Source organism: Gallinula chloropus (assembly GCF_964237585.1).
Source record: "Gallinula chloropus genome assembly, chromosome: 9".
Taxonomy (NCBI): Eukaryota; Metazoa; Chordata; class Aves; order Gruiformes; family Rallidae; genus Gallinula; species Gallinula chloropus.
In genome coordinates this window covers 14,967,385-14,991,871 of record NC_140094.1, presented here as the reverse complement: position 1 = coordinate 14,991,871, position 24,487 = coordinate 14,967,385, and the positions used below count along the sequence as shown (strand labels likewise).

The window sequence follows — 24,487 nt, the reverse complement described above, 5'->3', positions numbered from 1 at the left end:
GAAGCCCTGAGAACCAAGCCAACCGTGAGCACATGACCAGGCATTTGCTTCTCTCATGGTCTGTACCTGAAGCACGGTGCAGTTTCATCCTTTGCTTCTGCAGGTAGGAGCTCAATCTAATTTACAGATTTAGTATTAGTGATGAGCAAGACAATAATGCTAAAATAACCCTTGTGAAGCTTTGCCCCCTTATAGAACTGACATTGTTTCATCATTTTCTCTTCATTTTCTGGATGAAGCAGGCAGCACGAGGAGGGCATGCTGGCACACATCCCACTTGATAGCTGACAAGCACAAACTGACAAACATTTTTAATATGCTGCAGCTTATCAACATCCCAGTGAATAAAGGGTGAATGATATTTTCCATTGGTTATTCATAGATGTACATGGATATGCTGATAAACTGCCATTTAGTCCAGGGGCTGGACAGAAATAAATCAATGGATAAAATATGTTATTTCTAATGAAAATCTTTATGGAACATGTTATTGCCCCAAACCCCTCCTGGAATGGGTGCAGTCATGTTCCCTGAGACCTGGCAACCCTTCTGAGCCAGCATATGGTCTGCTCAGTGTTGCAGTACTGGTGCACGGTGAGTAAACACACAGCAATGTCAGAGCAAACAGGAGGCTGTTTAATAGCATGAAAGCCTGTAGCTACTGCAGGCTTCATCGGTACTTCAGAAATGGATTCCCCTTCTCTGCTGGAGCGTGCACCATTTGCAGGAGAGGTAGGAGAAAGCTGTGGCAATCTGGGGGTGGATGGTATCTGTAGCCGCCTCCCATAAAGCTGGTGCTGCTGTGGGAAGGGGTCCTGGTGTGCCAGGGCCTGATGCCATCACCACATCTTCTGGTGATGCTCCACTGCTGCCTTCGTTGCTCTGAGACGTTTACCAGGGCTGGTGAAGAGCAGAACGTTAGTGGAGCAATTGTATTTCTGAGGGAGTCAGCAAAGCCAGACTTGTCAACGTTAGCAAGCAGATCTAGTCCTGCCTCTGCTTCTTGCACTGGCAGAACATTGCACTGAAATGGCTGGAGTAGGGATCGGGCCAGGAATGAGCGGCTGAGTTGCAAAGCAAATTAATTCCTGCCAAAAAAGTTCAGCTATGCTCAGAAGTATGTAAAGTGTCTGATTCGAGAAGTGTCAAGTAGCATTTGTGACCAATTATCCAAGATGAAGGGGGCAGAGCTATGTTTACATGTACTAATCTTCAGCCAAAGTTTGAAAACTCCAATTCATGGACACGCATCAAATTTCCTTTCCAGGCTTGGCATTTGCCTGTACGCACGCACACACATTGCTTGGGGATGACAGGAAAACATGATTACGACTTGCAAATAATACAAATGAAAAAAAAAAAGTGAGAGGAGCTGCCATGCAGCAGCAGCATGGTAATTAAGTCTATACTGTGATATGAGTAAAAAAAATATATATATATATAAAAAAAAATCATGGACCTCTGTATGGGTAAAACAGCTTTATCAGCTGAGCTGAAATATGATGTGTGGTATGTCTGTATTGTTAGTTTTCCTCAACCTGTGAAACCCCAGGAGAGAAAAAAACTACACAAAAGAATAAGAAGTAAAAGCTGCACCTGCCATCTTTTGTTTAATTAACACAGGTATACCAAATTAATGGATCTAATCAAGATGGGGATTGAACAGTAACTCAGAGTTGACAATGACAGTGTTGCCACTGCTATGGCATGGAGTGGGGTACAAAATGATAGTGGTGACTAGAAACACTAAGAACAAGCTGAGTGGAATTTTGAGGGGGTGGTTCAGAGGTTTACGAAGATCTGTTGGAATTTAAGGGCAGCTGATTTTTCATGTGGCCAAGTGGTTATCTGCCCCTGCCCTTCCCTTTCCCCTCTTGGACCTTTCAGGGTAACTCCCAGAGCGGCAACAACTTTCAAAGTGATTCCTCTTTCTTCTAACAGGTTTCTGATGTTAAAGGTCTGACCTTAAAATGAGCAGTGCATAGGGCAAGAATGGGCACTGCAGTGAGCTTTTGGCCTTCAACCCTTCCAAATACAGCTATTTTGGTAACCAGAACAGTATATTCATGACGGGTGAAGGAACAGAGCCTTCCAGTGAAGGATTTCTCAGAACATTAACTCGATCAGTGCTGGTGACTGTGTCCCTGTGCAGGTTTCCTATGTTTATTTAAGATCCTAAATGCAGATTTGCAGAAGTCTGCACCTTTCGGTAAATCCAGAGGCATTCTTTAGTGCCTGCTGCACCTAAACCCAACCATTTTTCCTCGTGTTTTCCATGTAGATAGGGGGAGATCTGTGATGCCATGCCCTGTGAGTAGTTGAGGCTTGGATTTCTTGTCCACAGGAGAGGCGCAGCCTGGTTTGCAACAATGCAACTGTCCTCATTAATGTATTTCAAACCCTGATGTACTGGGACCACCATGGTTGGGTAAGAAGATGGTTGAGTTTTCCGGGCTCATTCTCTTGGTTTAAGAATGTTAAATTGGGTGATAATGAGTAGTAACCGTGTCCCTTTTTATGGTGAAGTTGACACTTGGCTTCTAGTAAACAGACGCAGCGATGACCCTCCTCATTTCACACAGGTCACCAAACAGCCCCTGGGATGGTAAGGGTTATTGGCCATTTACCAAACTCTGTTTGACTTGGGTTTATGGGTGAGAGATGAAAGGCACTATATTGCATTACCAATCCCTGGGGCCAGCCAATCTCCCTAAAGAAGCATTTCATTTAGCAAGGCAACTGCTGGCCCATGGGAATCGGAGAGTCAAGAAAAAGAGGATGCAGTTTCAATTGCAAATGCTTCCTTAGGGCAGACGTCTTAAAGCCAGGCTTAAACTCACTGCTTCAGTGTCACAATAGGTGCCCCAGAACACTTAACGGCCAGCAGATTTTTCTCCATAATCTCTCCTTCCCACCAAAACATGCATTAGGTCACTCCTGGAGTTTCTGTCTCTGCTCTATTCTGTTTTGCTCTGTCTCCCTAGGGTAGATGCACAGGCCCAATGCAGTAGGTATGAACTCCTACCCTTTCTAAGAAAGACCTCCAAATTCCAGGTAGCACGTGTCTTCCCCATCTCCCAGATGAGATAGGCAGCCCTGGTATCACACTTAGAGCTGTCAGGAGCTTGGGAAGAGAGTAGCCTTCTCCTGAACTTCCCAAACATTTTCAGTATCCCAAAGCTGAGATGCTGACTGATTTTCCTGGCTATAGTGGAGTGGCCCTTGCTATTGGGGTGATCCAAGTGCTGCTGTTCTACAAATGATGGATGCAGTGCTTAATGTTGCAATGGTTACAGGAAGGAGAACACCTGCTGCTCAGACCAAGAACTCAATCTGGACCCATCCTGAATTTCTTATGATCTCAAAATCCAGTGTTCCAAATTCATAGGTGGTGGTCAAAATCCTCTTTCCCTTTTCTCCCCTGCTATGTGCGATGTGAATCATGAGACGTTCAGAAGTTGCATGTGTTGTTTGATAGTTTCACATCATGGTGGCAATAATGCATCCGTCAAGTCAGCAGTTCTTTCTGTGTTTGTTTGTTTGTCTAATATTCCATTTCCAGCAAGTTCTTGTTACCCAGTTCCTGCTGACAGCCAGGGAACAACAAATCGGCTCACAAAATGAACGACTAGAAGGTAAGTGAAGAGAATAGTAAATGCAGGCCATTCATGTGACAGGTTCCGATTCATTTTTATGTCAGTGAGATTTTTTAAACAGGGCTTCTCCCAGCGGAGAGCTCACCATGCTCAAGACCTGCTTCACTAGAAAGACAATACGTAATTATTCAGAGCTTATTATTATTTTTTTTATCACTCATTTTCCAGGCACATGGAGTGAGGGCACAGATGAGATCAGGACCTAGTTTATTGCCGTGTGCTGTACAGACTGTACTGTAAGAGCCCTATAAAAGGTGCTAACTACCTGCTTTATGGGGGCAGACAGATGCACCCAGGCTGAAGGTTGAAGCTGCTGGTCAGAGATGGCAGCAAAAAGGGAGACATGGCCTGAGACCCTCTGCCTCAGGGTCCTGTTGCTTTAGACATCTTTTCTTTTTACATTTATCTTGAATCACCAAACAATGATTGAATAAATGCCACATCCTTTGAAGTGCTATTTATCATATTTATAGAAAACATTATCTGTTCTCTCAGGCTAGTGGAAATTACTAAGAGTGGTAAACTCATCAGGAAAAAATGCAGGTTGGGTGTGACAGAGAAACTTGTGTTTTATTTTGCAGTGCCATCTCCGTGTCTGGTTTTGGTGTGATGGACTATGGGGTCTCAGTGATATCACACCATCCTCTTCCCTGCTTTCAGCCCAGAATCACAAGTTGGATTTGGAAGAAGCAACTTTCACACAGAGGTGTGACTGGAGTATGAATACTATTTCAGGGTAAGTGGATTTTTGTTTAATTTGGGGTTTATACAATGTATAAAGTCTATACAGTCTGTTGTTAATCCCAGCCTAGTTGTGAAACTGCATTTGACCTCTATTTGGTCAAGCCAATAAAGCATACCTGTGTGCCACAGCAACACCTGCTCTGTTTATATATTGCAATTATTTTACCAGGTCAGCCCTTTGGGATTTAGCATTTCATTCATAAAGGATTCTGTAACACACAGCAGTTGTGCTATCTCTCTACTTTCTCATGAACTGGATGGTTTTTCTTAAGCCCATTTATATTTTAATTTCTTGTAACATTTCTTTACTTTATTTGAACAACAGGCTTCTACAAAAATAACAAGAGCTAAAAATTAACTCTCAAAAACTGGATGCATACTTATGATTCTCTGTAGTACTTGCAAGTCTTTGGGTTATCTTACGTTACTGCAAAGAGTTGACTACTCTTTGTTAGTTTTGCTCAGACACAGAAGGTAGGGATAACAGATAATGCATCTTACAGGTTTCTTTACAGATTAAACCAATGAAGTGTCCCAAAGTCTAAGAACTACTTGATACTAACAACTTATGCAACCCTCTGTGCTACTACTGCTGCTTTGAACCAATTTATTTAGTCATTTTGAATTTTAAGTACTCAGATGCATTCCTTCCTGCTGCAACAGCGGTGATAGAGGAAGGTGTGTTTTAAACCATGCAGTCATTTCCATCCTGGATTTCACAAGGGCTTATCCTTGTCTCAGATGAATCACTCAAATATCCTTCTACAGATTCCTGGTGAGTTACTCACATTTAGATGCTTCCAAGTAATACACAGAAAGGTGCTGAGGAAATTATGAGTCTCTGCCTAGTCAAAAAAAACCAACCCTGAAACAGCTCAGCAAAAGTAGATCTGAGCAAATTACAGGTATTAGAGCTCAAAACCTTTCTGAGGAGATGTGGGGCCAAAGGGTTTCTACCTTCAAAAATGGGTGGCCAACAGGGATGCACAGTACTTGCTTTACTGACTGACCCATCGGCTGCTCTCTGTCCCCAGAAACAGTTCAGGAAATGACTGAAAGTATCTGAAGATATAAAAAGGATAATTAAGTTTCATTGTGGGAATAAGAGGGTAATCTGTCCAGACAAATCTAGGACCTAGTATTGAAAACCATAGTATCTGAATATATAAAAAGAGTAATTTTGAATAAAGATGTCTATCAGGACTGTAAATTCAGAGAGTAAAAAAGTAGCTTTGCTTAATAGACCATCTCTCTTCTCCATCTTCCTCTAACTCATTTTCTTGTTCTCTTTCTTCCTTTTGTGTTATTGCAAAAAACGCATGTAAAATCTGATATAGAGAATGCTTTAGCTTCATTTCAATCTTCTCAAAATGTTTTGTTCCACTGTGAAGATTCCCCCTATGAGATAACCTTAACCATGACTGCACTAGGCTTTGCAGGGTCACATATTTGCAGAGAGAACAGCTGGATTTTGAGGAGTCTCCTAGGTAGCCAGGTCCCCAGCTCTTCTGAGGCTCTTGAAGATGTTTTTGAGCTGGCATGAGAAATCACCTGGGACTCTGAGCAGATCACAAGGTGCTTAGGACAGTATTTTCTCTGCGCCTTTTTTTGCTGAGTAGAATTGCTGCACTATAAACAAATGTGAGTTTTGCCTCATTCTTAGATACTGTGAGTTATGAAAGCCCAACTCTAGATGTAATGAATGTATAGATCATTTTGACCAGATAATAATCTATTAGTAAATAATGTTCCCTGAAAATGTGTAGGTGAAATAAAGAACTTCTCGCTACTGGTGCTGTATGGGTATCAAGCATTACTGGTGAGGCCAACGCGATCCTGAAGTTTTGTGCTACTGATGTTTAAATGCAATGCAGAAATAACTACAGGAAATTTGGTAGCAAATTTCCTCTTGGATTAGGATATTCAGGATTTATGCAACTGGAAACAGAACCCAAAATTATACAAAGGTTACCTGTCCCTAGAATTCACCATCAGCCCCAAACTTCAGTTCACTGACATTTAGAAAACTTTTCCATTAGGCTACCTGATTTTGGTAGTGATATTAGGAACCAGCACAGCAATTTTCTGATATAGCAAACCCCTACAACACCTATGACACTTCTTCACTCTCCGTGGAGGAAGGCCAAGGACACCAGGCTAAGACCTATGGCCAATTGTCAGCACAGTCCCTAGGCCAGGGGAAGGTCAGTTTTAAAGAAATGGCACTTATGGGACATGGGCATGATGACAGTGACACATGCTACAGTGTCCAGAGATTGGACTCTATGTATTTTCCTCTAAATCTAGAGAGGAAGTCACTAGGAAAAAAGGGAAAGAAGCACAGGGGAATAAAAGTACTTTTGAAAGAGAAGAAATCTACATTTCAATGAAAATCCTTTCAAGGCATTTCAAATAAGAGTCTGAGAGAAATAATTACAAAGTTTGGAGAGAAAGAACGTTAGCTTTGATATCTTTTTCTTCTATGAAGCAATTAAAATAAGCAATTTTTCAAATACTAAGCAGAAAATTACTAATGGCTGAACCCAAAAGCTTTCATTTCCTTCTTGGGGCCTTTATTCTTCTAAAAAAAGACAAAAAAAATGTGAAGGTGGTTTTCCAGATAGATTAATGCATAAAGCAGTCGCTAGTTGGATGTCATAAAAACTACAGCAGCATAGAATAGCTGAGATTAAGAGCTAGATTTAAATCATGCAACAGTCCAGTTAATATCAATGTCTAATTAAGAAATGCATAAGAAGTCTGTAATGTTGATTTGATGGAGAAAAACTCTAATAGGGTTTCTTTTGGAATTTTCCATTTCAATTGCTGTGTAGACTTTTAATGGATGTCCTATCCAGTCTTTGGTATTAGCAGGAATCATCCTCAAATTAAAACCAAGGCCTAAAATGGAACACAGGTAGACAAATTAGCTCGTCTGAGAAGCGGTCTGGCTAGAATGACAATGTGAGCTCAAACCGAAATTTTAGTACAAATGAAAGAGAACAAATGTCTCAAATCTGGCATGGAAACCCTATCTGCTGATCGTTTTAAACAGGTTTAAACCCTGTAATTTTAAACAATGCAAAAGTTAACCCGCTTCCCCACCTTCCTAAGCCTGCTGAAATCCCTGACAATTCATACTTAGAAATCTAGACCACTAAACATTATTAATTAGCTTTTTTAAACAGGAAGGCTTTCTATAGATATGTATATTAGTAGTATGCAGAGGTGGGCTCTTCTTTGCTTGCGATGGGATTTAGAGCACACAGTTCCCTATCACTATCAATGAACATCCTAATCTCCCACTCCTCTCTGGGTAACTAAAGCTCTTAAACTCTTTGAGCAAAACTAAACCTGTGGCATCCGCTGTGTCGCACGGATCATCCAGGATGTTTGGTCTCTAGGTATGAAAGGGGAACTGGTTTTGTGCTGCACTAATGCCCTGAAGTTGTTAGACTAGGAGCAGTGTGGCTGTTAGCATGCACAAATCCACATTGCAAAGAGGGAGAAAGCCTAGCACTGGATTAAAGCAGCAGTGTATGTGTTATCACTACTTTGTTGTTGACCCAACAAATCCGGAGGGAATTATCTCAAGAATCCAGGAAGATGGCAAACTCAAAATAACCCCTCTGACCCAGGCAGCAAGCACACTGGGGAGTAATTTTTAAGTTCATTAGAACACATTAAAATACAATACATTGGCCATGGTAAAGTGAGACATATGATTCCATCTGTCTAGATATTTCTTTCCAGTACTAAATCCATCCAGAGACCTTTCAGAATTATATCATTAAGCCTTGCCACTGCACTTAGCAAACAGAGAGTGGAAAAGACTGGAGGTAAAAATCAGTATAACAGTGAAAGTTCTTCCGAGTCACTGTCATTGCCTGAAATGTCATGGTCCAAATTAATGCCTGGCATTACTCCATTGATCAATGAGGCACAAATACGTCGTATTAAATAGTGATACCATAGCCCTGAGGGGTACCCCAAGGGTTTTTCTCCTTGAAAAAGATGGGAGCTAGAGTATTCTTGGGCATCTGCCTTCCGAATGATGCAGAAGGTCTAACGTGGGGACATTTGGGTCATCACAGGAATCAGATTTGCTTACCCTGTAGGGCTGGTGAGGTACCATGGGTAAAGATGTTTCTAGATAACTGCTCAAATGGAGCACTCCTTTAGCAAGGGGCTTTGTCCACAACCTTTGTTGGATTTATGCACTACTTGGGGGGAAAAACACCCAAAACACAAAGCAGGCTGTCTTTTTCAAAAACATACAACAGACAAAAATAATGAGACCTTAATTTGTCCAACACATTTAAGGACTGCAAATGCTGTTGCAGTTTTGCTAAATGAAAGGAAAAATTCTCCTTCCCTCCATAAAATTATCCTTTTAGACATTACTGCAGTCATGACCTCACCACAGATCCTGGATTCTTTCTGAACAGATTAAAATGAACTAATACACCAGTGATCTCATCATAGTGTAAAGGACATCTTACAGTGGGGAAAAAAACCTTAAAAATCAGGAGAACTTCCGTGCTTCATTTGTATCAAGAGTAGAAAAAGCACTAACACATCATTGTGGAGAAACACTAAAGATACAGTGCCAGAGGCACATTTCCATCTTCTTACAAACTCTTTGGATTTGTCCTACCCCATCCTGCCTGTCACACCTGTCACCCTTTCAGTTGTCTCCACATTTATTCTCTTTTCTTTTTTCCCTTGCTCTAGTCCATACCTTCCCTTGTCTTTTCTGTGCCTTTCCTACACATTTTAATGTAGCCATTACTTTGAATCATATACACTAGTGTTATCAACTACCCCCAAAATACATTTTCCAGAGTATATACACATACTATCATTTTACACAAAGTTATTCACATGTACTTCATCTATAGCTTACATTATGCTGTGTAGGATCACCATTCCTACATGTACATGCAGTTCTCAGGCCAAGGGGTCTCCTCTGCTTTGGAACTGCTGTATCATCTAACAGAAATCAGGAGGATTAGTAGGGAGAGATACTTTGCTTTCTTTGGTAGGAGAACCTATAAATTAATATTCATGTAACTGGCAGTCCCACCACATTTTTAATGTTGTATCACATGTTGAGGCTGGAAACCAGAAATGTCTTCAGAACATGACGACTATAGTGTTAATAATGTAATCTAATCTCTTGCACCCATAGGTGCATCTCCGCTCTGGCTTGAGATCACACTGTTAAGCAATGAGATGACAAACCGGTTTCCTTTCTCAAGCTGAATGTCACGTAACTGCCCAGGGGCCTGTTTTGGTGACAGGAGCATCCTTTGACTTTTCAAGGAGAGATATGCCAGTGCAGCCTTTTCCCACCCTGTATGCTTGGCAGGAAGAGGCAAAACTACTCATCTCCATCTGTGACATTTCTCAGCCAGGAAGAAAGCCATGAGGCATCAGGCTATAGCCTGGGAGGCATCAGAGCAGCCACCTGTTAGACACTGACAAAGAAACCTCCAGAAACCACCCGAGATGAATCCCCAGGGCTAAACCAAGCTGATATAAAGGGTGATGATACCTTTCTACCCATCCAACAAGATCTCTTACTACTAGATGGGACATATTCAACCCCAAATGCCCTGCAGTTGCTAGATTTGCTTTAGTGAAGAGAGCCTTGACTATGCTGCAGCATTAGTAGAGGTCCAAAAAGCCAAGGAGCAATGCAGAGTATCTGTTACCAACAAGAAAATAGGAGGTGAAAAACTGTTGTAATTCCTGGCCCTAGGAGCCTGCACAGACTTCTCAAGGTGGAGAGGAGTTGGAGAACTTGTGCAGTTCAGTAAGATCTCACCACCAACACCCCACAGATTTACCAGTTCAGGCCAAAGGAGCAAGGCAAGGTCCTCAGCTCTACTCATTCTCTATTGATTGTGAAGAGGTATTAACAGTAGATCAGGATCTTGAACAGTGACTGGCCTACCAGCTGAAGCTGTGTGTATGAAATCCTGTATTCCCCAACTACAGATAAAAACAATGGCCAGTTTTAACCTAATCATCACTTCTGCCAGAGGAAAGAAAAACTCTTTGAGGTAAGTTCCCTTGGATATAATTCTTTCTTTCCAGGTTAAAGAAGGGCTGCAGCTAATACATATCCTGAGTCATAACGTGGATTTGCACCTTTCCCGTTAAATATAGCTGGTTCTTGTCCAAAGCATCACTTCTATTCCTAATGCTCACTTATATCCTTACAACTTCTACATTAGTTGCAGGTGTGAAATGCCAACTGATCCACACATCTCTTGCTGTCAGCAAGAGAGTTAATGCATGTCAAAGGCCTGATTCTCGGAGGTGAGGTCACCAGGATCTCCATTTGCACATCTGCTTTGCTAAACGCAAAACTCTGGAGATTTGCAAAGCTCTAATATGCATAAAATAGGATGAGTTCACTCCAGTCCATATATAAGAAACTGTCTGTGCTGCTCATTTAGTAGGTAGGTTGCAGAATTTCCCCCTCTATACAAAATATTTGCTGTTTTACAACAGGCAGCATTTTGCTACTCTTAATATGCATACACTTGTATGATCTCTAGTATTAGGGAAAAAGGCTACACTTCCCACATCACATGATACTAGACAAATTAGGATACCAATGGCTTGAAAGAGTCCAATACATTAAACAGCTTCAGAAAGTTACCAGCATCAAATGCACCCCTGCTTGGACCGTGCAGGTGTTGAGATCAGGAGACTTCATCAGAACTCCTGGAGAGATGGTGCTCCTGGACCCTGCCCCACACTGAGGCATCCAGATTTGGTTTTGAAGGCTTCAAGAGAAGCATTCAAATATTTTTACTTCCTGCAGATTTTTTGTTCCATACCTCTGAAAAAGTCTTCTGATTGTAACGTGTCTGCACTTGGTGCCCAGATAGTAGTTCTTGCTCAGGAACCTCTAATACACAGCATTTTCTACCTCCTACATTTAACATGAGATCAAAGGCTAATCATACACATGTATGCCTAATTCTTTTTTCATTTCTGTTAATCTAGAATATCAATAATATCTTCAATAAAGATTCCCACAAGTAATCTAAACAGACTATTTTTATCTTCTTCCTCTATGGTAAGTATTTGGTCTTCCAATGTTATCTAGTTATGACATCATGATTCTATTGTTTTTCTGGACTTACAGGACATTTTAAACATGTGCATCCAAGCATCCTTCGCCACTATGCTTTTCCTCCCTTGGTCAACTATTTCTGAATTTTTTTTGGGGGGATAGTGAAAACAAAATTGATCTTAATATCCACAAAGAGAACACAAAATTGGTCATCATCTGTATGCTTCATTAAATGGAAATTAGACCTAGCATCCTCATTGTGACTTAATTTGAATTAAAACCAAATGTTGATATCAAAACCCCTTAATATACTGGGGAAATCCACAACACAGGTCAAAGTAGGTTTCACGAATATCTGAGATTCCAGCCCTGACTGCTGTTCAAAATGAACATCTCCTTAAGGAAGCTGTTAAAATAATTTTTGCCATGATCAGAAGAGATGCATTTTTAATACTGAGGAAGGGAAGCATTTGCCTTTTCTACAAAAAGTTTAATTTTGGAAGAGGCTTGTTGTTTTGGTAGGTTAAAGGAACTGTGCTGTAGCCAATAGCATGGCTTGTAGGGCTCCTCATGGAAATGGGTACTGAATAAAAGATGTCCTTCCCCCTAAAACTTACAGCAAAAACTCAGAATGAGAGTTTGCCATGTTTTATCAGACTGACTTCATTACCTTTGTGAGTAACAGAAATTACACTTGTTTCCCTGGGCTGTACAACAGACATAATAAACCCAGGAAAAGAAATAGGGAAAAAGAAGAAATACTGATTTTCTTGAGATGAAAACCAGAAAACCTGGGCTTGAAAAACATTTGAGTATAATGCTTTGGATTTTTAAAGAAAGTTTAAAGACACATTTTCCAAGTGCATGCCTGTTAGTTTAATTTTCTTCTTTTGCCATGTATAATTATGAGAAACTTACAGACAACTCATAAGATTTTTAGTTACTGTTGAGAATTGCCTTTTCCAAGATAATTCTGTACGCTATTACTTTAGCCCACTGGGTATCATGTAGGCAAGGTGTAAGATTACGCACATGAATATTTCTGTCTACCACTTATGTGTGCTGGGACAATATCAACTTATACTTTCTTTTGTCATTGGTCCTTATTCCATAGAGGATGTTCTTAATTACCAGCAAGACAATTTGGTAATATCATGTGAAGTGTTACAGCATCATTTCTGTGATGATTTACACCTGCTACGGGGCTGATCATTGAATTTTATACCATATTTTAACTTCAGAAGATAGAGAATCTTTTTTTTTTCCTACAGAATACTTTCTATTTTTATTATTAGTACTCTCCCTTGTTTAATTTACTGGCACAGGCCTAAATTATATGGAACTTTTGAACATGAAGACACCATTTCTACACATTTGCACTGCCCTGGAAAATTAAGAGCACACTACTGGCTTAAATCAACTCAAGTCTAAATGCTTAAATGTTCTTTTTGATAACTGTGCATGAGGGATGTACCTTTACAGGGATTCTAAAGAATACAAAACTAAAAATATCTCAGTTGCAGAGTGAATTCACTGTATTCCCTCCCCCACTTTGTGGCTATGGATATATATATTTTTTAATCCTTGCAGGTTGATTCCAGAGCCTGCTGGAAACGATGGGAATGATTCGATTGACTCCAAAAAACTACTGGATGCTTGTCCATCAGATTTGCTGGTGATGTCTTACTAAAAGGAAATGAGAAATTTTATAAACACATCAGGGTGGGTAGAGTGCCCACTGGAAAAGATGTCAGATAGAGATCCAGAAATTATAGTCTACTTGTAACAGAAATAAAACAAAGAATGGGTACTGATGAGTCATGAATTTCTTTATAATTGCTTCCACATTTGGGACAACTCTTTCCTAAATCATCTACAGAAACCCTGCAATTCATGGGACTTTTGATAGTGGTTATGATCAGAACAACACATCTCATATATGATAAAAATTACTTACATTGAGAAAGATTTTTTTCTCCTTAAATTACTTTTCCGAAGCTAATTTCTTATCTTCCTCATTTTCTATTTCTAATATAGAAACATGAGTTCTTATCAATTTAGAAGAGGAATAAAAACTAAAGAAAATTCAAGCATGGTCTATTTTAAAGTTTCAACTCAGCTAATAAGAATCTGTTTTGTGCTGTGCTTCTCATGAACTCAGTTTTCCACAGTGCATTCAGTGTTGTAATAATGCAAATCAAATACAATTTTAATAACTCCTTCCATTAAAATGATCTATTAATGTTTTAAGACTCCAACACTTATGAGCATGATTCTAATTGCATGATTTTGCTGCGGGCAGGTTTTATGGATCTGCCTGATCTTCAGATATTTGCACCGTTAGGATTATTTTAAATAAATTAATATTTGGAAGAGCCTCAGTCTCAGTAACAACAGTTGAGCTTGATAGTGGTTGTCTTGTGGGTAATTGTATGTATCTGCTGCTACGCAAGGAAAAGCTGAATAAATTTAGAACTCTGAAAGGAGATGGCTGAAGTTGACATGTTATGAAGAATGTTCTGAAGAGAGGAATATATATTAACTATGTTAGTACAATATCTATTAACTATGTTAATACAAGGAGCAAGAGAGGTTTAAAGTGAACAAAAATTTATATTTATGTTACACAATTAGATTCTGGGACTTTCTGCCAAAGAATATCCAAAAGGGGCTAGAAGTTCATGTAAGACAGTTCCTTTGATAGCATTAAACATTCTTGGTTTAGGCAACTTCAACTGTCAGCCTCTGCAATGCACCAAGTGATAGGAACAAGGAAAATACATCAGGAAGATTAGTTTGTGTTTGGCCTCTGATATTTTTCTGTCTATCTGCTAGGAATTACTGCTACTGACATGGCAAGGGGCTAGCTGGACCTTTGGTCTAACCCAGTACATCTATTTCCAGGCAAGACAAACAGTTGTTTGAAAGAGTGTTTCTCCAGAAACCTGTGGAATACCTCAGGGTATTTTTTTTGTCATTCTGCAGAGCTGGCTGAGGAAAACAAGCAGGACAGGCCTTGGGAACAAGGTAAGCACAGCAGCAAGAGTTGCAAAGAAAGAATTTGCTGAGTGGCTTGTGAGGGCCCTTACCTTGACAGTCCCCAGCCTTTATCTGTAGTGGTAGGCTCTTGGCCACTGGCATGCTGGCTCTCTTTGTACATGCTGTTCTTCCTTTTGAGCATCACTTGAGATCTACAGCAGAAGGTTCCCTCCAAGATGCACCAGAACATCAACACAATCCCTCACACTACATTTCTTCTGTAGAGAATTTTCTCAAAGTCTTGTTCACAGCAGATACCTACATAAGCCATGAATAAATGAGCATTAAGCTGCAGCAATTTTCTTTGGGGGTTAAAGAATTACTATTTACTGTGTTAATTGTGCACAAAGAAGTGATTCCTTCTCTGCAAGAATTAACATTAATGAATATGGCTTTTACCACTGATACTGTTAAATCCTGTGTCTGGCATGACAGAAAAGAGGAACATCTCTTCTGATCTCAAGCACACATTTTCCTTGCAGGATGGAGTTGCAGCAGAAGGAATTGTTGAAGAGTTTACACACTGGCAAAGAAAGTGTGTACAGGTTGTGCAAAATGTATGACAAATTTCTACTTCAACAGAAACACTTTAGATTTGTCCTATTTGAGTGTAATGGAAAGGGCAACAGGCCATATTGTACAGGCCTTGAGAAATACAAGCTTTTACATGAATGGATGCTCAGAATTATGGATAATTTCAGTAGTATTCAAAATTTTCAGTGCTGGATCAACTCAGAGCATGAGGCTCTCAGTTATTCCTCCTCAGAAGCCATCTCAAGCAAGAACACCCTGAGATACTGAATTGATGATAAAAGTGGATTATGTCTGGGGTTTTGATGAAAACTTTGTATTTGTATATGCCAAAAAAGCAAAAAGGTTCAGAGGAAATCATGTGGTTTTCATGAAATTTCTCAACTGAAAACATGTTAAAGAGGTTTCAAAATCATTGCAAGTGTCCTGATAAATGTTAATTTAGAAAAATATCTATTTACTTTGAATCATGTTTTGATTTGAATTTATAATTTATAAGTGAAAGCAAAAAAAAAGAAATATTTTTAAATTACTGAAGCAAATGACTCAGTCTAATTTATTTTTAGCAGCCTATTGGTTAGCCAAAGAATTACTTGGGAAAAAAAGAAATCTTGAAAACTCCCAAAGGACAGAAAAAAGCACTTCCCTGCTAGCTGTAAAACGAGAGAAAAATATAATGACATTTTAATTTAGCACAAAGATTTAGTAAAATAGCCACATTTTCATAGAAGTTGCAAAGACTTGAACTCAGGCACACATTGTGTTTCTTTTCAAGTCCAATGATAACTGACAACGTTTTTACTAGACCTGGTCATTTACACACTTAGATAAGTAACTAGAGATAGTTCAGCCTCTAAGGGGGTTATAGTCCCTGTTTCAGACTGTCACAAGGAGGAGGGCAGGAAGCAAAGGCAGGGAATTTCACAGCCTTAGTCCAAACTAATGTATTTAAACAGGAAATTATGATTAATTCTTAACTAATTTAAAAGTGGGATAACCAGGGAGAAAGAGCCATGGATGCCAGGAAGGGTTAACCTTGGAGGGGGGAGGGCTGGGGAGAGCTACTGTATTGTAGCTCTAATGATGTAGGGCAAGAACATCCCTAGATGCCTGCTCAATTTGTCAGGAATTTCTCTTCTGAACTATTACCTCCAGCTTTCTCTAGAACACCCTCAGTCCTTTTATCTGTGAACTATCTCCAAGTTTACCGTCTGCCTATCGCCTCGACTGAACCACACTAATAGTCAGCTAATTACATGTGAACACTCTAATTTGCTTTGTGTCTTCCTCAGAAAAAAATCCCAAGCCAGTGCATGTGCAGGCATGCACGTGAGCAAACTTCTGCTCATGCTATGAAACTGCAGCACCATGGAGGGTTGGTGCATGATAGAATGTGTTGCAGGCTTGCTGCCCATTCTGTTGCTTTTCCCCCACCAAGCCACCACCGTTTGTCATTCCTGATTTGCAGCATCACCTGATGCTCCAACACCAGGCTTCTCTAGACCAGAAACTGGAGCAAAGAAGAGAAATACATGTTTGTCATTGAACTGAACTGAGAAGAAGGAAGAGGAGAATGATAAGATCATAGCCTGCAGCACTTTGTTTATGAGAACATCCTTCCAGTGATATATGTCTGCACCAGGTGAAAGTATTGTGTCACCCTTAACATATTTTAAATGCCAGGGCTGTCATGCAAGAAGACAATGATGAACAAGTTTAAACAGAATATGGTATTGTAGCCATGTACAGTGTTACCCTTTAAAGGTTTGGTCTAGCAGTGCTTCTTAGCAAAATATTCCCCTAGAGAACCAGTCTTAGAGATTTTAAGCTAAATGAAAGTATTTCTATGGCAGATAAGTTGATGGGTTGTACATAAACCAGTGCCTTTCCTTACAGAGTATTTTCAGGCCACTTCACATGTCTTCCCTTGCCATACTATTTGACCTTCTCACATCTCCTTGGACAGGAACTGCACTTCACTTAGGCAAATAAAGGTATGTCTATGCTGTGCACTGAAGAGCAGTGTGGCCCCAGGTCACTTCACATCAGAGGTTCGCTCAGACTAGCTCTAGCATACTCCTGCAGACTGAATTCCCGTTAGCTGCTAGAGCTCCCAGACCACATCATGATTTCATGAGAAAGAATTTGGTTTGCGTGCTCCAAGACTTCTTCACATTGTGGGGCAGGGTAAGCAGGGTCACTTGGAGGATTTACTTCAAAAGTGCAGGGCCAATGTGAAATGCTAATGTAGCAGCACCGTTTTTTCACAAAGCAGGTATACCCAGAGCTATCATCATATGACAGTTTTCTTCCCAGATACTTATCTTGCTCTCCACTGCACGAACACCATCACAGTCCTATAACATTATTGCACAACATGACTCATTTGCTCAGACTGACAGCTCAAATTGAGCCTTGGGAAAGCCAACATCCAACACATGATATTGAATATAGGCATGACCATATCCACCTTGGATTCAGGTGAAAGCTTGTGCCATGCATGTCACATGGGAATGAAGGCAACCGTGACACCACTGAGTTTTACATCTTTGAGACAAGCTAAGGTCAAACACCACTCTTTGAACCATCCAGGATAGTATTAATAACACTTTACAAGAGAGGAAAGGGAGTTTCTGATTGTTTGAACAAACATTCAAGGAGCTAGGATTTCTTGAGCACTTACCAAAGTCCTGTGTGGGCTTGTGTAAAGCGTTCAGCATCTCCTCATCAGTTTTCCCTTCTGTAAAATTGAGATTCCTTATTTTTCTTACAAGGTTATTAGGAGGATTTTCCAATTAGGATTCTTTATAAATGAAAGTGTCTTGCAAACAGTATTTAATCATTGACTAAAAATGATCTCCAACTTCTTTAGGCAGAACATTAGTTTTTACAGGGACTCCTCATGGTGCCCAGCTTAACATAAGGCTACAGGATCGTACACTGCATCTTTAAGACATAGTTTACTTCTGAATCAGTAAATGTACTAGACAAAGCAGCCATTATTTATGCATTCCTGCATACATGGCAAGGTGAAAATAATAGAATAAACATCATATACTTCATTATGATATCGGTTTACACTTCCAGGGTACACAAAAAGAGGCCATTTCATCAAGCTAATTGCCTGAAAGTAAAAGAGAGAGAACTTTAGCTATTAGTCTATTATGGGGCTTTTTTCTTAATCACAAATAGGGGCCGTGTGTCCCCAGGGGGATGTGTATTCTAATTTACAATTGAACTACAGATCAGAGCAATCAATCTTGTGCAGCACTTTTACAGTGTAATTGCTGCAACATAACAAATAAAAAAAAAGCAGCCTAAGTCGAGTTTCAGCTTGAGGTGGAGATATTTACCAGGCATTGGTTCAGGGTGGGAGGGAGGCAGAGAGAGAGGAGAGGCGCCAAAGCCATGAATATGCAATGAGGGCTCATTAGTGCCCCAGTGTTGCCATGACGAATGGCATTATCCCCAGACTGGTGCAGCCTAAACATGAATTTTATAACGACCCATTTATCATGACTTGTCATGGGTGTCTTTACTGTACTTTCTACTAACTCACACCTTCCACCATTATCACTTCAGAATTCCTTTTGTTATTCTCTCTTATTCTAGCTCAGTTTTTGGTAAGGATTCTCAACTGATAAGGGGACTGTGAATAGTGATATGCTGGTGTTTAAGAGTTTAGGGCTTCCTAAACTGAAGACCCACCGACAAACATGTAGGTGGTCTTCAGTCCACTTACTAGTGGATAAGTGTCCTCATTGTCACAAATATCTGCAATCTTGTCAGTTGACTCAGCAGAAAGGTCTCAGATTGACTGAGCATCAAGACAACTATCTTTCCATTCTGGCAGATGTGATGGATGAATCTGTTTTGTTGACCTAGGCCTGTCTAAAAGTGCTCTTCTTCAGCCCACTCCAGCTATGTGCACAGTATAAAAATCCACCCTTCATCTTCACATTGATAAAGGTACCACGTCGGATAAACAGACAAAATGTGTTTTCTCCCCAGCTTCAGTTAAACTGAAGAAAATGTACTAGATGCAAAAGCTAAGTGATAGGAAAAGCATTTACCTTCCAGGAGTGAGAGATCAGTCAACTCTAAAAGAAAACAAAATTACTGCAAAGTAATTAGTGCCTGGCTCTAGCTCATTTTGGTCACTGCACTTTGTCTCTGTTTTACTGCTGTCCCTTTGGCTTACCCGATTCCACATTTAATATACCACTGCTTATAAAGAAATCCCTGTGGCTCAGAAGGCTGAATTGCCATTGCTGGGCTAGGACCTGCGCTCTAGTATATAGAGGCTTTCATTTCCCAAGTTATGAATCTGACATCTCATGGCCAAATCCATGCCAGTTTATTTCTGAGAAGTCTGTCCTCATTATTTATCCCAAATAGTTTCACTGTCAGTACGCCCTTTTTCCACTATGAAGTGGCTGGAGTATCTGAAAGTATCAAACCTCTCTTTGTTGGATTTTACACTTTTGCTATTACAAGAATGTGTCTTCAGGGATACAAAAATCAAGCAACTTATTTCCAGCTATTACTTGGATAGGACTTCATGTTCTTAAACAAGTTGTGAGCTCCCATGATCTCTGCAAACAACTCTCCTGAGGTCTTACATCAGGGTAGTCCTACAGTTCTTTCATTACTCTACTGGACGTTTGAAAATATTAAAAGGCATCTAACATCCCAGTCCAGCAATTTATAGACTCAGAGTCTGGTGCTGTAGCCCTCAAAGCCTCTATTTCTTCTACAAAATCTGCACTTTGCTATTATTGTCACCAAGACAGGCACGTGTTTCACTAGAGGAGTAGTTTGTCAAAGCAACAGTCCATTATCCGAAGATTCATCACAGGTTCCCACTTTGGCACGCTTTGGAAGAGAGTTGATGTCAGAAAGTGAGGAGAAAGTAAAGCTTCCTCTCAAAAAGGTGCGTTAGGCAAATGGCATACCTTGATTAAGCCAGGCATAGCTGATTGGGTCAGCATATGCTGATGTGTTCTTGCCATTTATAAATTTTTTCTCCTTTTCAAACCCATCTGTGTTCCTCTAAAATATATATGTAGTGTTTTAAAGCCCCAGACAGCACCTTGCACAAGCCCTTGACCTTTAATGGAGACCCCCCCAGCTCCCACTGCAATACAAACGATGTTCTGTTAATTATCAGGACACAAAAGAGGAAAAGGAATCTCTCAAAGAAGCAAACCAGGAACAACTCCTAATGTTGCAGAAAGCATCCACTGCCTTCACAGGGACTCAAGACACAGCAAATATTATCATTATTCCCAAGAATGGTTGCCCTATGACCTAGGAGAACTGGGTCATCCATTGAGTTAAGAATTAGAATTATCAGAAACAATATGACATAATTGGTCTTTTTAAACACTTATTAGGAGTTCTAAAACTTGCAATAGTTAGTCTATAAGGTCAGATTGATATGCCTGATTGCCAAGCCATTATCTGCAGTTTATGTGATGGAATAAACAGATTCCTGTTTGAATTGGCATTAGTAATTCACAGGTCCCACACAGAGAGCTTATTCTATTATTTTATACCAATACTTGCAGGTCCCTCTGGGAAACAAGCTCATCTTTCTTCCACTCACCTCATCAAAGAGATAGACATCAAAACAAAGATTATTAAAGGCCAGCCAATGCAGATGACATCTAGCTCTATGCACTTTAACGTCCAGTATCAATGCAGTCATGTTAGATACTTCTAGGCTGAGATCAACCACCACAAGGAGGGCAGCTGCCCAGGACAGAAAAGCATTCACTCAATCTACAAATACCAATTATTAAAATAATTGCAATCCTTAAAATAGTAAGCCCTTGCTTCTAAACCATCAGGTCTCTAATGATAGAGGCACCCAAATTTCAGAAGGAAAAATGATGATTTTCATTGTCAGATGAATCCAGCTTCCAACATCAGCTGTGAGAATTCAAAGAGAAATTAAGAAATATTGGCAAGATTCTAAAATAGAAGCAAAGCCTATAAGGTGGGACTTGTTAAATTCAGGGAAAGTTTAGTGACTGACTGCAGTAGGATCAGAAGATGGCTGTGTGCAAACTCATGAAAATTCTGCTCCAAATGTATACCTTAATGACATCACATGTTGACCATATAGTAAAAACCTGAAAAGTTATTTTCATTAGTTTTGTGCATTTACAGATAGAATTAAAGAAAACCTAAAAAAAAAAGCAGATACTATTTCTCTGTACAAACCCCACACTTTTAAAGACAGTAAAATTCTAGCCTGAATACAAAACTCACTCTAAGTAAATACTTAGGTTTTGCACACCTAGCTAGTGGCAGGAAGATACCCTTCCATGCTTGCGAGGACTACCAGTTGTATTACATAAAGCTGCCCAGTCTTTTTCTGCTGTTTCTTTCTGTGGTGAAATCCATTCCTCCTCAGATGTGTTTCTAATATGTCCTAACACTTTCTGTGTCCCTTCAAAGCTTAGCTTCAATCATCCTGATGAACTAGTGATCTTTTCCTCTGGATAGATTTCAGCTTTGTCTTTAAGCTCCCTCCACCTTTCTCTATGTGGAGCCAATGGCTTGCCATACACAAACAAACAAAATGTCCTTTTCCCACCTCCTCCCCACTTTCTTTAATGACATCTTCAGTCATTAATGAGTTAATAAAAATCTCAAAGTCATCTGGGAATAGATAAGGGGAAAGAAAGAAGAGTATTGTACACATAATGACAGGCTCCCTGCTGGCCCTAAGATGTCATGGGTCAGCCATGTCAAGAATGTGTGTGCCCAATCATCTGCTGATTTTTATCAGCAAGGCCTCAAGCAGAATCTGACACGGCCAGTTTGGGAGTTACAATGAATAAACAATGACTTCTTGGATTGTTGGCGGCTGTATGATAGAGTGAGAGGGTTTATATATACTAAAACATGATGACATTAGCAATCAATATACCAATTACTGGACAAGTTATTGGACGAAGAATGCACATGTCTTGAGCTTTGTGCACTTTGAACATGCTACCAGTGATGGAGACCACAGAAATAATGTTACTTAACCCTTTGCAAGCTAGATGTGCTAATACCTGACAATGCCTTGAAGTTTGAGAGCATGCAGTAAGAAAACCACCCTGGTCTGATTTAACATGTTAAGTCTTTCAAACTGAAGACATAGGCCTGACAATTTTCTTTTTTCTTTACACCTTGAAAAAAATCTATTCCTTTTTTCTTCAAGTGAGCAGCAGGGTGTTAGAACAATGAATTCTAACAAATTTAAACTCTTCTACATAAAACTTCAGAGGAAACAAATTTCTTTTCACCCAAATACCACTAGCAGACTACACAAACCTCATCACTGAGAAGTTAGAACATATCTTTTGTGGAGTGGTTAGGCAAATAGCTCAACAGCTCTCACCTGCCTATTCTGCAATAGAGAAAGGAAGATTAACATACTTTCCTTATTCCAATGCTATTAGAAATGCATTTCTGCATGTGGTCAGTGATCACCTGCTTACTTCCTTCAGTCAGCTCAAAACATTCAGTGCTTATGAGTTTATCTTCAGTTCTTCTGGAAGTGATTGTGAAGATTCCATGTCAGTGTTATAATTGAAGCCAGAACAAAACATGGTTAAATAAATCTCCTAATTCGAAATACAAGTTAGAAGACAGCTAAGGAGGAGCTCAATGCAGCTGGAAGATCTGCTATACCTGTGGGCATAGCAGAAGCATTGTCTAGATTGAAGTTAAATGGTGTCAACTCTCCATTGTCCATTAAGATGGACAAGGCCATGATCCAATGGAAAGCTCATGGGTTTTGCCCTGAGATGCATCATTAAAATGATGCAGGAAAGATGGATTTTAGGATTATTTTCTATCTGTTTCTATGTAGCCTGTGAATGTAAACTTTTACTGAGATCTGGGAAGCAGCAATACCACATACCCCTTCCTTTTACTCAGGTGGGAGCAAACAAGGCAGGGCATAAATATAACACTTAACTTTGCCTGCCAGGGCATAAGCCAAGGCAGCAGAAATAGTGCAAGAGCAGGGAGGTAGAAGAGTTCAGACGTCAGCCTGGCACTGTGTACTTACTGTGTATCACAGGACGAGTAAAATCTTAAGATTCATCTTTTACAGATCACTTTTGTGATGTAAAGTATAAAGTGTTACTCTAAATTACAATCAAATCTGCTCCTGCTTCTCAGAACACTAAGCACTTCTCAGATTTGTGTTTGACAGTAATGGCAGAGGGACTGGTCTCGAAGGGGAAAAATAGATGAGATTGCATCTGTTTTTAACTGCAATGGTCATAAAAATGTTCAGCTGGATCTTCTCATATGGGCCTTCCCTTCCCACTGAGGAAGTTCTTGAAAAGTTTGGAAGTTAATTTGTCCAGCACGTCTGATATGAATAACAAAATGCTTTTAAATGTAAATGTTTCATAAAATAGCTCCATTACCATACATTACAGTGAATACAGTTAAAAAAACACTCAATAATTCCTCCTCTGTAATTTACAATTAACTTTTTGCCTCAAGGTAACAGCTACATTCACAAAAATAACGGTAATAGATTGACCTTGTTATGAATGGATAACAAGCTGGAAACAATATAGTTTGTCACAGAGCATTAACTGTTACTGTTGAAATTGTAAATAATGTGTAGAGAACTTGCAATGTAAATGGCACCCCTTAAAAATATTAATTATGTCGATTAAACACTTGATGCATAATGGATTATTCTGAAACCTATTTAAGTCCATGTCAGACCAAGTACATCATTTTATAAGATCCCATTCCTAGACTACTGGAAAAATCTATGGCTGTGCTCTGGCTGCTCAAGGTGGACAAAAGATTTGCAGTGGAATAATTGCCTTAAATTAAAGATACACAGTTGCTTCTTTTGTTTGGATTGCTTGCATGCTTTTTCACCAAGTACAGCATCAGAAGATTGGACTGACTAGAGACACCAGGCTCTTCTGAGATGCTTTCAGGCTGCTTTGAAAACTAATGAAAAGCAACCCTTATCCAACAGTGCTGGCAACTCATTGGAGGATCTCTATGGGATACAGGGCTCTCTACTGGCTTCTTTGCAATCACTGGTAATAGCATAGAGAAATATAGGTAAGTTTTTACACCTGGCTGGTTTCTCACACCAAAGTGGTGTAACACATAACCCACAAGCCAGCAAGAGCTAAGAAGGCTGCTGCTACTTGGTTGATCTCCACTTTGTATGCCCTTTGGAGCCCGGGCTGTGCTCATCTAGGAGCAGGAGACTGCTATCACATGGCTTTCAGAGAGTGATTCAAAACTGGTATATAAACACATGGCATAGAGGAGATTAGAGTTTTCTCCCAGTGCCTGGGGACCACTAATTCACGAGCAAGAGACTAGGCCGTATTTTTGTGCTTCCCAACCACAGTAAGTGCTCCTCATCTGTAGC

At 39.9% G+C, this 24,487-nt stretch overlaps 1 long non-coding RNA gene across 3 annotated transcripts; it reads left to right on the top strand.

Moving 5' to 3' along the window:
* Nucleotides 1-2,380: 2,380 nt before the first annotated feature.
* LOC311194911 lies at nucleotides 2,381-14,507 on the top strand. Of its 3 annotated transcripts, none has more exons than XR_014617469.1 (5): nucleotides 2,381-2,428; nucleotides 3,563-3,635; nucleotides 4,238-4,392; nucleotides 11,424-11,496; nucleotides 13,084-13,296. It is a non-coding gene; the product is annotated as an uncharacterized lncRNA (long non-coding RNA). The 3 variants fall into 3 exon arrangements; XR_014617468.1 differs by lacking the exon at nucleotides 2,381-2,428 and adding an exon at nucleotides 14,479-14,507 and having other exon boundaries at nucleotides 3,388-3,635; nucleotides 13,084-13,215; XR_014617470.1 differs by lacking the exon at nucleotides 2,381-2,428 and having other exon boundaries at nucleotides 3,388-3,635.
* The last annotated feature ends 9,980 nt before the right edge of the window (nucleotides 14,508-24,487 follow it).